Source organism: Hesperophylax consimilis, chromosome 19 (assembly GCF_061612785.1).
Source record: "Hesperophylax consimilis isolate HC1 chromosome 19, BYU_Hcon_1.0, whole genome shotgun sequence".
Classification (NCBI taxonomy): Eukaryota; Metazoa; Arthropoda; class Insecta; order Trichoptera; family Limnephilidae; genus Hesperophylax; species Hesperophylax consimilis.
Window position 1 is genome coordinate 20562373 of NC_142854.1, and position 15912 is coordinate 20578284.

The 15912-nt window shown below is 34.8% G+C and overlaps 1 protein-coding gene across 1 annotated transcript in view; it reads right to left on the minus strand.

The window, feature by feature from the left end:
• LOC149414970 (prion-like-(Q/N-rich) domain-bearing protein 25) overlaps window positions 1-15306 on the minus strand; it is a 75455-nt gene extending 60149 nt beyond the window's left edge. Inside the window, exon 1 of the mRNA XM_089643580.1 lies at window positions 15228-15306. The gene's annotated coding sequence lies outside the window, so the exon portion shown is untranslated. The remainder of the gene's footprint in view (window positions 1-15227) is intronic.
• Between the last annotated feature and the right edge of the window lie 606 nt (window positions 15307-15912).

A 15912-nucleotide genomic window follows, 5' to 3' on the forward strand; every position in this document is an offset into this window, starting at 1 on the left:
ACGACTCGTTTTTGTGTAAGTCGGCTCGTATGTGGAACGAGCTACCGGCATCTGTTTTTCCTCCCTCCTATAATCCGAGCCTCTTCAAGGCCCGCATTAACAAATCCCTTCCTACAGCCCCTACCTTATTCCGCCTCACAACGCCGCCCAACCGGGTGGTGACATAGTTCCCCTGTCTGTACACTGCACAGGCAGGGACACTCTTGTGAGGTGTCACATAAAAAAAAAAAATATATATATATTTAAAGATCCATTGTTTGACAATTACTGTAATTTTTTTATGTTTCTAAAACTATTGGCACACACGACGATGTGAGTAACTTAAGAGGAAGCTGCAAGCCAAAAATGTGTACATTCTTGGTGTACCTTATATTGTAGGTAATAGGCATTCAAATCGCTTGACAAACGGAGTCTAGAAACGTTCGATTTTAAGCACAAAACTGATTTTTATTTATTTTGTAAATCATTTTATACGAAAGCAAAAAAATTAATCAAGTGAAACTGTCACAGATAATCTTAGCTATAATACTGTATTTATCAAAAGTTGTTTCCTTTATGCGTTCATACATTTCTATTGAAAAAATATTATATATATTTTTGATTGAGTAATTTATTTTTTTATTTGTATTCTACTCAAGCGAAATGATAGGAAAACCTTCAATTTATTCAATGCATATTTTTGGTAGTCATAATGTACACCAATTAGTTATAAAGATTAATCAAAATAGTGATTTAGCATTAAGGTTTCCCTTTAAGATATACTTAAAAATAAAATTAAAATCGGATATGTTTAGCCGAGACACTATCTAGGTTACAAACCAATTTCATTAGAAACTTTTTTTTCATTTTAAAAGTTAGATGCCAAAAATATGAGAAAAATTAGTTGCAAGATGATAAAATAGGTCACAATGGTCGAGTGATTTAAGACGCCTATCCCGGTAAGACCAAGTGTCTTTTTTTTTTTTCTTTGTCTGGTTCTGGTTCATGTTTCGTTTAGTATATCTTCTTATTCGATGATATATTAAAATGATGGGTATATCCTTCGAATAATATTTAATAATGAATTATAAATTTCAAAAATTTTAAAACGTTTATTTAATTTCACTAGAAGTAGGGGAAATTTGAGCTTAATTAATAGAAACACACTTCTAGTATTACCACTTCCTCGAAGGTTCGAGAAGACATTATTGTTCCAAAGTTTGAGATTGACTTCGTAGAATCAATATTGGTATAAAATGAAATATCGATATTTGAAAATTATTAGTCGTACCTAATAGTGGGTAAATTCCCGGGAATTTATTTCTGGGGATTATTCTCGAAACGGGGAAAATTTTAATATAAAATGGAAAATCCTTATGTAGTTGTGTCCTTCAAAGATATCATGTTTTTTTTACAAATGTATCATATTAATTAGAGAATGCTGAGAACAGAACTTTTAGAGGAAAATACCGGGGTTTATTTGGCAGGAAGGTTTAGGTACCGCCGCCCCGGCAACCATTTATCTGATAATCTTTATTATTATTTTATTTTTATGTTGACAAATAAATTTTCTATAGTTATTCTATATTTAAAAGTGCCATTTTCGATTTAAAACGACATGTTCGTTTTTATTCGTAAATTCGGCGGCGTTGATGACAGCCTTCTTACCAGACATGACGTTGTGGCCAGTTGGAATCGTTTCGAAATGTGCAGTTTTTTGCAGTAAGGGAGTCACGTTGATTTATTTATGAGACCTTCTTCCGAAGCTGTTCCGAAATGCGAAAAATTGACTCTACGGGTGATGGCTGTTAACCGAACAAATTAGCTTGAGTAGTTAAAAACTACTTAATTCAGAGTAACTTTCTTAATAAATACTTTTTAAGGCGATGCCATACGTAGTAATGCAAAATCATGTGTTTTTGGTTTTAAAATTTGGTCGCCTAGAAACGTTTTAGATGCTTTAATTAAATACTGCGAGTAGAATACATCTTGGCCTTTGAAATAATCGAGTATTTTTAAGATAAGTCTTTTTATAAGCCCAGAAAAAAATAATGTAAAAGGCCTATGAAAACTGCTTTAAAGTTCAAAATCTCCTACTTGCGAACCCATTTTCGGTTGTGATTTTATTGTATAATGTAGCAAATTAAGTTATTTATAAAATGATCGAAAAAAAATTAAATATTTATGTCTGAACATCCACAAAATAAAATAAAAGGCACTTTTTGGCCATGTTTTTTTCTTGCATAAATCAAAACAGGTAGATGGTGTTAAGAGGGAATTTAAACCTTATCGCCATCTACGTAAGGGTTGTTATTGATAGCGGCTCAATTTAAATTATTACACGACGTAGTGCATCGCCTTGCTAGAGGAATATTCCCGGATGAACATCACTAGTTGTAACTATTACCAGAAGATATTGTTTCAAATTTCGAGGAAGGTACAGATCGTTGAATCAATATTGATGTGGGCGATGGGGAGTTATATTGTAACAGCGTGGGTAAAATCTCGCCTACGCTAACAACTAGTCAAACGTAAATTATTATTGGAATATTCAACCCATCGATAGTTAGTTATGCAAGAAACCAAAGGTTAAAATAACTTTACCATCTGGTCCGATCTCTGCGGACCTCCCATAGGGTTGAGAGTTCAAACCACAGACATAGGAATTAATAGACGAGAAGATAATGGCGAGGGGTAAAATCAACTGTTGAAGAACGAAGGGAGTAAGGCTGACTGTGATTCGTCAATAAATCAATCTGACAGTAAATAGGCATCTCGCATTATAATATCACCATTTACTTCTTAAAAGTAAAATCTGCTTTTGAATGAATAGACATTTTTACATGGGAGCGCAAATTACTCGCCACGTTATGAACAAATTTGCGAAGTCCAAATTCGGCAAAAATTTGTCTATTTTCAGAGTCGAATATTTCGTTTAAGTATTTAGTTAAGACACTTTTATAAATGTTCATAATTTACTTCCCAGCAACCAACCAGCTTTGTGTTTCGCGTCCAGACGTTTCTCGATGAGATAGTATATGTTTCTACAACTGATCCATATTATACGATGTGAATATGCTTAAAATAAAGTAAAATAATGCTTATATATGGAATGGAATACGACAGTTGGGTTTATTCTCTTTTTCACATCTATTTTGACAAGTTTTCATAGTACAAGTCAACATTTTGCCGTGTTATTTCGTAAAATGAACCGATGATGCCTCGACCATAGTTCGCACAAGAATGATGACGTCACGTTTTCAAATTTCACTTGAGGCCATAAGCGAGCACAGCCGGCTCCAATGGAACCGGTATGGGGAGTGGGGATAATACGCTTTTAATCACTCAGGGCAGGTCTACTAATATTCATATGTCTATGGTTCAAACACAGAATAATTCATATATCGTAGTAGTACCACGTCCGAAAATTTCAAAATTGACGGGATTTGAAACCGCGTACTCCTTCTCAATGCTAATTCTACTATAATTAATTGACAGGTGATTAAATAGTAAGCCATCCGTGTTTTACAGACCTGTTAAACAAAGAGTACTAATAAAAGTGTAACATTGACCTGAATAACTAAGAATTATTTACTCTTTTGCAGGTGACGAAAAGCTGTTAAAAATATCCTAGCACAAAGTAAACACAGTTGACTGATGGTATTATTAACTGATTGTGAGCCTAACTTCAGACAATCGCAATCTATTTTTTCGTGCAATTTTGAAAAAGTCGCGAAATCAAAAATTCAGTTTGTGCGCTTAGTTCTTCTAAACCACACAACGGTTTTTGATAAGGTTATCACTATCATTTAGAGAATTTCTTCCGGAAGGTTTACATATATGACGTGCGTATTTTATTTATAGAAAGTAGAGGAAAGTTGATGTTTTCGGGCACTACATTGCCAACGCTGCAGCGCGCTGGCTAAAACTTAAGAGATACATCAAAATAATATACTACGGAATTGTATATCTTAATAAGGCCTACAGAAAAGTCCACGATGGTATATGTCTATAATATATAACGATAACCCCAGAAACACCGGGTACACGTCAGCTAGTTAATAATAATAATCATTATTTATTTTTAATATGAAATATTCGGGAGTTTGTTGTAATTCACCATCGATATTCAACTGATTTGTATCCGTAAATCTAGATTAAACTAAGAGTAACTTAACCTAACCTAATCTAATAATTTAATAATCTTATCTGATTGACCAGTCGGTGGTTGAGTTGACATCACGTTTGGGTCCCATCAAACACACAACAACATCTACAAACTAACATCTACAAACATCTACGAATATCCATAAACATTCACAAACACACACCAACATTCACAAACACACACCAACATCTACAAACTAATATCTATAAACATCCACGAATATCCATAAACATTCACAAACACACACCAACATTCACAAACACACACCAATATTCACAAACACACACCAACATTCACAAACACACACCAACATTCACAAGCACACACCAACATTCACAAACACACACCAACATCTACAAACTAATATCTATAAACATCCACGAATATCCATAAACATTCACAAACACACACCAACATCTACAAACATCCACAAATATCCATAAACATTCACAAACACACACCAACATTCACAAACACACACCAACATTCACAAGCATACACCAACATCTACAAACTAATATCTATAAACATCCACAAATATCCATAAACATTCACAAACACACACCAACATCTACAAACATCCACAAATATCCATAAACACACACTAACATCTACCAACATCCACCAATATCTATAAACATTCACAAACACACACCAACATCTACAAACATCTACGAATATCTATAAAAATTCACAAACACACACCAACATTCACAAACACACACCAACATCTACAAACTAATACCTATCAACATCCACCAATTTCTATAAACATTCACAAACACACACCAACACCTACAAACTAATATATACAAACATCCACCAATATCCATAAACATTCACAAATACACACCAACATCTACAAACATCCACGAATATCCATAAACATGTACAAAAATCCATAACCATGCACAAATGAAAATCCACAGGTATATCCGTAAACATCTATGAAAATACACAAATATCTACAAACATAACACCCTCAAACATCCACAAATTTCACGAATATCCACAAACATCCTTAAGTGAAAATCCGCAGGCGTATCCACAAACATTCACAAAAATACACAAATACAGGTTTTACAATAAGAGGTATTATTTTGATACTCAATCGTAAAAAATCAATGGTTTCGTTGCTTGTGTGGCACGTAGCGCCGTCTTGTTGAAATTAAAAGTTGTCCAGATCAATACCATCCAATTCCGGCCATAAAAAATCATTAATCATCTCTCGATAGCGATCCATCCACCGTAACTGTTGTTCCAGCCTCATTTTCGAAAAAGTAAGGTCCAATGACTCCGCCGGACCATAAACCGCACCAAACAGTCACACGTTGAGGATAGAGAGGCTTTTCAACAATAACTCTTGTGTTTTCCGAGCCCCAGATGCGACAATTTTGCTTGTTGTCGAAGCCACCGAGGTGGAAATGGGCCTCATCACTCAAGTTGATTTGCATTTGATTCAATCAAGTGAATTTTAATAATTTCAATGCGTTGTTGAAGCGTGTATCGTTCCATTTTTATTAATGGCGTAGTTTCTACTTATCAAATGTCAAAAAATGACAGCTTCAAAAGTAACATCTACCGAAATAGCGGGCTATTCAAAATAACACCTCTTATTGGAAAACCCTGCATTACGAATATCCAAGCGTTTACAAACGTCAAATATTAACAAACATCCACAGAAAAAATTGCGCGGAAGATTGCCGACAAATCATTCGTATCATTACGCTACTGGAAAACAAATATATCTAATATAATTAGTTGAAATTCATACCAACATATATCATACCATAATTTATATTGTGGTAGGAAAGTGTAGATCTCCCAGTTGGGGATATTAATTAGTCAGTATATCTTTGTTGACATAAACCAGAGTTTCTCAAAGTTTATGACAAAGAAAATGTTAAGTTAACTTTCGAGGGCTTACAGTTGTCTAAAACTTTGCCAAACTTCTAAGGATTTCAAATATTTATTCGGCGGATAAGTAAAATGAAGATGTCCTTTGAAAATATCTCAAGGCTTCGTTATTAGCATTTAAAAAGAAGGACGAATAAAATACGAATGATAGAGAGAGCGCGCTAATATTAAAAATGATTATAATAAAGAGGCCTAAGTGAAAATTTCTTTAAAATTTTCTCTAAATAGTATAAAACAAAATCGCTATACGCTTCTGTCTGTTTGTCAGCTTAGTTCTTCTAAACTACGCAACTGATTTTGATAGGATTTTCACTATCATTTAGAGAAATTCTTCCGGAAGGTTTATATATATAATACATGGATATTATATTTATAGAAAGTAGAGAAAAATCGAGAAACGCATCAGCAAGTATTTAAAAAAACACGACTTATTTAAAATATGTAGAGCAAAAATCTCTTGGCTTCTGAGATAAGTAGCATTTAAAGAAAGAGTGTGAATTTATTAATATCTATAACATGTTAAATAACAGAACCAGATGTGTTTTTATAATTTTCGGAGCATATTTTGCGATTATTTTATATCGGAGGAATTTCATATAATTAATTACTTTATCAACTCGATATCTGAATAAAAACATAAAAAATAAGGTATGTATATTTAGACCTTAAAACTTAAAGCATTCAAATTATTAGCAATCCGGTTAAAAACGACATTGCAGGCCCTTAACGAATTAATTGATAGGTTTCCCGATAAACTGTTAGTAATTTACGAACGTATTATGACGATGTCGCAACACTTGTTCATAAAAATCCTAATACTTCAGTATTTCGTCATTGTATACAAGGCTCGTGCAGGTGCATGAACACGTATTCCGATATCTTAGGAATTTGCTAATAGTTTATCAGGAAACGACCTGCAATCAAATTTTTAACCGGATTACCAATAATTTGAAGAGATTTTTAACATAATTAGAAATACTCATTTTTCTCGGTGTGCGAACGTTAGAAAAAATCGGGGACGCCAGAGGAAGACATGGCACGATCAAGTGAACTAAATACTTTAATCGGGCCATATCAAGAGTCAGAATAACTAAAGGAAATTTTTAATTTTGGAGGCGGTATGGGTACCGTCGCCCCGAGAACCATTTATTGGATAACCAACACCTCTGCCAAGTTCGCCCAAATTTCGCTACGTTTGGTGACTTAGCAGGGGAGCCCGGGTTCCCGGATTCCTACCCACCCCTCATACCTTTTTTTTCTTCTCTGAACTACTCCTCCTACCTTTCCTTGATGAGACCCTCCACACAGCAGCCCCAAAGACGATATAGGCCCCAAGAGAAATTATTTTCCTCAGGGCCTCCATTGTAAAATTTATGAGGCAATGTATGAATATGAATGAAGCAAGAAGTGCGTGATAAAACCGAGTTGTTTAGCGGCCTATTCTCTCAGCCTACCCCTGCAGAATGGCGTGACGGTTAGTTAGTTCTTTGTGTCCAACATTTTGATGTTTATAAAAATATCACGATATTTTCGAAGCGTGCATTTGAAACATGACTTTTTCAATTGTCCATTCTTGCTGAAAGAAATTACTGTTTGTTTATGCATGAAAATTGAATTCAACTATCGCAGAGAAAGTTCACAGACAGACAGGAAGTACGGTTGACAAACTTCCCAAACCACGACACACCTTTGTCATTCTTTGTTTATTGTTATTGTTGGAACATTATTACAAACTACCTGACATGTTTTTTTTAAATATGTAGAGTGAAATACACACACAGTTTCTCCTTGGTGACGGACAGACCTCCATCCAGGATCGAAACGTGGCTTGCGCGTTCATGTCGACTAATAAACAATATTGTTGATAAGACTAATCGTGTCGATGCTGTCTTTGACGATAAGGTATCTGGGGAACGAACGGACACGGAATACTAACAATATTTTAGTCGCGAAAACTGTAAAATGTGATTGTAGTGCTCGCTCATGTCGACTAATAACCAATATCGTTGATAAAAAACTTTTACTATGTGTATACTTAAGTCAAGACCAACTGTTAAATATAATGGTCGCGCTCGCTAATGTCGATTAATAAACAATATTGTTGACAAAAATATCTTTGATATTGTCGATGTTGGCTTTCACAAAGCCCCTAGAAAACGAACTGGCTTTTTGTACTATCGATATTTTAGTCGAGACAACTTTAGACAAGATGTCGACTAATAACCAATATTGTTGATAAAAATACTTTTATCATGTCGATGTAGGATTTGACGTTAAAGCCCCTAGTATAATAACGATACTTTAGCCGAGAGAATGGTTAAATTTAATTGTACTGCTCACTAATGTCGTCTAATAACCAATATCTTCTTGAAATATAAAAATTTGGCCTGAGTATGTTTTTGCTCGCAAAACTCGAAAAGTGGTCGACTGATATCGCTGAAAAATTCAAAGTTTGTTCTTATTAGTACCAAGAGTGTTTGGAGAGTAGTTCTTGTCGACTAATAAACAACATTGTTGATAAAAAATAAACTTTTATCGTGTCGATGTTGGTTTTGACAAATCCCCTAGAGAGCGAACGAGCTTCGTATACTAACGATATTTTAATCGAGACAACTGTCGACTAATAATCCATATTGTTGATAGACAATCTTGTCAATGTTTGCTTTCATGCTAGGGTCTCGGGTGGTGGTAAAAGTAGTTATTATGAGATTATAGAAAAGGTTCTCAAGTATATATTCGTTCACGAATAGCCCCTGGCTTAATGATTTTTCTCAAGGTAGTGAGAATTATTTTTAGTAACGAAATGACCTTACAAAGAAACCATTTCTCGATCTAATTCCATCTAAATGGGTGAGAACCAGGCTTATGTAACAAACAAATGAAGAACTTATTTAGACAATATCATTACTCATTACTATTAAATACTCGTTATTTGTCAAGGCTAGTGATGTGCACCTGTAAATATTTCTCAAGGTAATATAAATTACAAATTTTTTTTTTTTTTATTTGAAAGTTATTCTGAATGAAGTTGTCTTTTTATTGAGAAAGTTATTATTTGAATGATGTTGTCTTTTTTATTGAGAAAGTTATTCTAAATTAGGTTGTCTTTTTTATTAAGAAAGTTCTGAATGAAGTTGTCCTTTTTATTGAGAAAGTTATTCTGAATGAGGTTTTCTTTTTTATTAAGAAAGTTATTCTGAATGAGTTTGTCTTTTTTATTAAAAAAGTTATTCTGAATTAGGTTGTCTTTTTTATTAAGAAAGTTCTGAATGAGGTTGTCTTTATTATTGAGAAAGTTATTCTGAATGAGGTTTTCTTTTTTATTGAGAAAGTTATTCTGAATGAGGTTGTCTTTTTTATTAAGAAAGTTCTGAATGAGGTTGTCTCTTTTATTGAGAAAGTTATTCTGAATGAGGTTTTCTTTTTTATTAAGAAAGTTATTCTGAATGAGTTTGTCTTTTTTATTAAAAAAGTTATTCTGAATTAGGTTGTCTTTTTTATTAAGAAAGTTCTGAATGAGGTTGTCTTTATTATTGAGAAAGTTATTCTGAATGAGGTTTTCTTTTTTATTGAGAAAGTTATTCTGAATGAGGTTGTCTTTTTTATTAAGAAAGTTCTGAATGAGGTTGTCTCTTTTATTGAGAAAGTTATTCTGAATGAGGTTGTCTTTTATTGAAAAAGTTATTCTGAATGAGGTTGTCTTTTTTATTGAGAAAGTTATTCTGAATGAGGTTGTATTTTTTAATGAAAATTGTTACTTATAATAATAAGAGTTAAAAACACGGATAATATAAGATATTACTTGCTTCGTGAGACATGTCTGTATAGGATTGTTTAGCGAGCGATATGGCGATATAGGCCACGCTTTGAGAGTATAGCGTCGTGTGATTCGACCATTATTGCTCGCATATTTTTAGCGTGCTACTTTCCAATACCTACCGCTAAAAACTTTATGTTCATTACTAACTGGTAGTCACTATTGTTATGCATTAAAATAATTGTTACCTATGAATACAATTCGTTTAACATTCACGACTAAACAGAGCATGAAGTCTGGTAAAACGATAACTTTATATCGTGTGTTCACATTCTCGGAGTCTTTCGAACAACTGGCGTTGCAATTCATTACAATATGCCCGAGGAATACAATCAAATGCTGTAAATATTTTCCAAAGAAGCGAAGCGAAGCAATAATTTTGGAGGTGGGTATAGGAACCATTTATTGGATAACCAACACCTCTGACATCATCCATTATTTCGCTACGTTTGGTGGCTTAACAGAGGCGCCCGGGTTCATAGGGTGAGGTTTGTCCAGGTCCGGATGCGTCTTTTGATCTCTCTCGCCTAGATTGTGATACCTTTTTTACCTCTCCTGCCTAGGTTGAGAGAACTTTTGACTTCTCCAGCCTAGGTTGAGAGACCTTTTGACCTATCCAGTATAGATTAAGAGACCTTTTGAACCCTCCAGCCTAGGTTGAGAGAACTTTTGACCTCTCCAGCCTAGGTTGAGAGAACTTTTGACTTCTCCAGCCTAGGTTGAGAGACCTTTTGACCTCTCCAGTATAGATTAAGAGACCTTTTGAACCCTCCAGCCTAGGTTGAGAGAACTTTTGACTTCTCCAGCCTAGGTTGAGAGAACTTTCGACTTCTCCAGCCTAGGGTGAGAGACCTTTCGACCTATCCAGTATAGATTAAGAGACCTTTTGAACCCTCCAGCCTAGGTTGAGAGAACTTTTGACTTCTCCAGCCTAGGTTGAGAGACCTTTTGACCTCTCCAGTATAGATTAAGAGACCTTTTGAACCCTCCAGCCTAGGTTGAGAGAACTTTTGACTTCTCCAGCCTAGGGTGAGAGACCTTTCGACCTCTCCAGTATAGATTAAGAGACCTTTTGAACCCTCCAGCCTAGGTTGAGAGAACTTTTGACTTCTCCAGCCTAGGTTGAGAGACCTTTTGAACCCTCCAGCCTAGGTTGAGAGACCTTTTGACTTCTCCAGCCTAGGTTGAGAGACCATCTAGATCAGTGATGGGCAAAGTACGGCCCGCGGGCCAAGTCCGGCCCGCCAGGCTAGTCAATCCGGCCCGCCACATTGTTTTGAATAACCCTACCACAATTTACCAATTGAACAAAATGTATACTCTACGTAGATAGAATAGAATACTTAACGATTTCCTTCTCATTGTGTTTTAAGTACGGTATTATTGCATATAATATTAGTTTGCACACAACCTCGCACTTTGCAGATCGGTAGCATGGCGAATGCATGGCGATGTGAAGTGCAATGCGTGTGTTGCTCGGCTAAGTTCGGGACGAATCAGGCGCTACCATTTTCGTTTCCTCTGTTGTCAAGGTCAGTGTTCAATCTTTCAATGTTCATCAGTGTAGTTCGGACAGTCACGACGCGACGTCGCGTGCGTAGTCAGTGTCAAGTCACCTCTGCGGCTGTATGCCTGGCTTGTGTTTCTATGGTTGTGCTTTTTTGGTAGTGTTTTGACATTTTTGATCGTTACAATGGCAAGTAAAAACGTTAAGTTGATTCAGAATGTCGTATTTTTAAAGATGAGCGGACTTGGAAATACTTTTTTACACATATTAAGGATAAACCTGTGTGCCTCATATGCAATGAAGCTGTAGCGGTATTTAAGGAATTCAACCTCTTACGACACTTCATGACAAAACATAACAACGCCACTTATGAAACTATGACCGAAGAGGAACGGAAGCAAAAATCAGAAGCTCTAAGTAAGAAACTGTCAGGTCAGCAAAATATTTTTAAAAAACAAAGCTGTTCTCAAAAGCTAGCTACACATGCCAGTTACGTTGTAGCATACAATATTGCAAAAAGTAACAAAGCATTTTCTGATGGTGAATTTCTAAAAATTTGCATGATCCAAGTATGTGACATTTTGTGTCCTGACAAAACAAAGGATTTTGAGACAGTAAGTTTGTCTCGAAAAACAATTTCTTCTAGAATTGAAGTAATTGATAAGCAGTTTGTCTCACAACTAGAGTCAAAGATAAGCGAGTTTAAATTCTGTTCTTTTGCGTTTCATGAAAGTACGGACATAATTGACACAGCTCAGTTACTGATATTTATAAGAGGTGTTGATGACAACTTTTGTGTTACTGAAGAATTAGCTTGCATGCGTTCATTAAAGGGAACGACCAAAGGATCAGACATTTTTCAAGAATTTCAAGAAACTATCACGTCTTTGAAAGTACCTTTGACCAAAATTTGTAACTACTGATGGAGCACCGAATATGACAGGGACGAAATCTGGTTTCGTAGGCATGTTTAAGGAATCATTTCCTGGGAACGAAGCTGTGTTTCTTCATTGTATCATACATCAAGAAGCTCTGTGTAAATCTGCTCTAGACATGAAACATGTGCTTGATATTGTTATTAAGCTTGTTAATAGCATTCGTTCACGAGCACTCAATCATATACAATTTCGAGAGTTTCTTGACTCATTGCAGTCTGAGTATTCTGATGTACTTTACTACACTAGTAAGGTGGCTCAGTGCAGGACGAGTTTTCGAACGAGTTTGGGATTTAAAAGACGAAATAATCTCTTTCATGGAAGAAAAAGGAATGGACGAATGTGAACATATGAAAGATATTGTATGGCTTTCAGACTTTGCATTTTTTACAGATCTTCTCAGTCACATCAATAAATTGAACCTTAAACTCCAGGGAAGAAATCAATTAATCAATAATATTTGGGGTCATATCAGGAGTTTCAAAATGCAATTGAATCTATTTTCTAAACAACTAGTCAAGAAAGACTTTACCCATTTTTGAAGACTAAAAACTATTGCAGTTAGGGAGGACCAACTTAAAAACTACGAGAAAAGCGTGAAATATCTTTATGACGAATTTGAACGAAGATTCCAAGACTTCAAAGTTATAGAACAGGACCTGGACATTTTTAGCATGCCATTTAATATGGATTGTGAATCAGTCAAACCAGAATTGCAGCTCGAATTGATTGAGTTGCAATGTAACACTGAATTGAAGCAACTGTTTCTCAACGTTTCCAAAATTGAGTTCTACAAGGCCGTGTCAAAATCAAGTTTCCCAAACTTGAAATCTCACGCTCAGAAGATAATTGCGATGTTTGCATCTTCCTACATCTGTGAACAGGTGTTTTCTACTATGAAGCTTCGCAAAAACAGTGTTAGAAACCGATTGACTGACCACCATTTAGCTTCACTACTGCGAATCAGCTCATCCCAGTTTCTACCAGATTATGATAAACTTTTAGAAGCTCAGCCACAGTTTCATCTGTCACATACGCCTTCATACTCTTCTAAAGAATAATTAATTTTTGTAACTTTTTTACCTTTTTAGCATATAATGTACTCAATATTATGCATGATGTAAAAATTAAAAAATAAAGTATTAAGTACTTATATCACTTATAAAAAATTATTTAATTAATTTTTTTTTCCGGCCCGCCTAGATAATTTTTTATTTTATCTGGCCCTTTCCTTAAAAATTTTGCCCATCTCTGATCTAGATCCATCCATCGTAGTGGGTGGGATGGATTAATACGTCCGTCGCCAAGATTCCTACCCACCCCTCATAGTTATCCCTTCCCAGAACTTACTTTCCTTTTAAAGACCCTCTACACAGCATTCCCAAAGATGAAATAGGTCCTGAAGGAGATTATTTTCCTCAGGGCCTCCTGTGTAATGTTTCGTAAAAAAAAAAATTGCTGTCCACAATGGAGTGATGATGCCAGCCTTGATGAATGGCAGTGAGGCATCCAACTGGCAGAGGAAAGATGAAAGTAGACTGAATCCTGTAGAAATGAGATCTCTGAGGCGTTCGTGTGGTAAAACATTGTTATGGCCATAGACATATGAATATTAGTAGACCTGCCCTAAGTGATTAAAAGCGTATTATCCCCACTCCCCATACCGGTTCCATTGGAGCCGGCTGGGCTCGCGTATGGCCTCAAGTGAAATTTGAAAACGTGACGTCATCATTCTTGTGCGAACTATGGTCGAGGCATCATCGGTTCATTTTACGAAATAACACGGCAAAATGTTGACTTGTACTATGAAAACTTGTAAAAATAGATGTGAAAAAGAGAATAAACCCAATTGTCGTATTACATTCCATATATAAGCATTATTTTACTTTATTTGCATATTCACATCGTAAAATATAGATCAGTTTTAGAAACATATTATACTATCACATCGAGAAACGTCTGGACGCGAAACACAAAGCTGGTTGGTTGCTGGGAAGTAAATTATGAACATTTATAAAAGTGTCTTAACTAAATACTTAAACGAAATATTCGACTCTGAAAATAGAACCGAATTTTTTTGCCGAATTTGGACTTCGCAAATTTGTTCATAACGTGGCGAGTAATTTGCGCTCCCGTGTAAAAATGTCTATTCATTCAAAAGCAGATTTTACTTTTAAGAAGTAAATGGTGATATTATAATGCGAGATGCCTATTTACTGTCAGATTGATTTATTGACGAATCACAGTCAGCCTTACGCCCTTCGTTCTTCAACAGTTGATTTTACCCCTCGCCATTATCTTCTCGTCTATTAATTGCTATGTCTGTGGTTATGGCCGTGTTCAAAATGTGGAGATCCGGAATAAATGCAAGGCATGCAAGCGTAATTGGTACGATTATGAAAGGTAATTGGTAAGATTAAGAAAGGTAATTGGTAAGATTAAGAAATGTAATTGGTAAGATTAAGAAATGTAATTGGTAAGATTAAGAAAAGTAATTGCTAAGATTAAGAAAGGCACTGTTTAATTACTTTATTTAGACTTGTTATACAGGAGAGAACTTAGAGATGCGAGTTTGCTCGCTGAAAATACACACTGAGATTTACTATAGACACTTGACAATAATAATAGTGATGGCATCATCATACTGTATCTTGCAATACTTAATTTTGAATTTTATTATACCTAGTGCATAACTAGCATTGATAGCCCATTCTTCTGGGAATGTTAGTAAGTGACGAACGAAGAAAGAAGTCTAAGTAGAATGTATGACTTGTAAGTCAACAGGAACACTAGAATTTACAATCTCAAAACTTTACAACAAACCTTTCAACGCCGGGTATATGTCAGCTAGTTTAAAATAAAAACATTTTTTTTACATTTTTAAATTAAATAATGAAAACTCACCGTTTAAAGATGTGCTCCGTTCTCAAATGTCCCTCCGTGAGCTGCACAGAATCACATGATGCTTAACTAGTTTATCTTATCATCTTATCACTTATCAGTTAATTTTTCTTAGAGTTTTTAACGTAACACATATTTTTTTTATGTTAAACAATACACATTGTTATTAATTAACACAAATGCTTTGTTAATGTTAATTTTAGACAAATCACAAAAACGAATCCGGTTGCAGGAAAGGAGATTATAAAAAATAAATAATTGTATATTTTCAACAATTTTATGATTGGTTCCTTTTCACAGTTCACTTGTTCAATGACTTCCTTTTGAACACTCTCAAATTATAAAAATTATAAAATGATTACATAATTTATCTATAAGTATAAAAAAATTGATTTTTGTTTGTCTCCTATAGACTCAAAACTACTGGACCGATTTTTCTGAAAATTTTGAAAATTGTTCTTATTAGTGTCGGGAATGTTTAGAGAGTGGTTTGAATCGCAGAAGAAGTCGGAGACGTTCGAGGAAGACTACATAATAACGGGGGTTTTCTCGACGCTCACATTTTAATTATTTCTGATGAACGTATTACTAAAATCTCAGTTAATCTAAGCTAAGTTATTTATTTTATCTAAAACGATTTGAAAACTATAAAATTAGAGGTAAGCACCTGATTTTATATTGCTAGAAG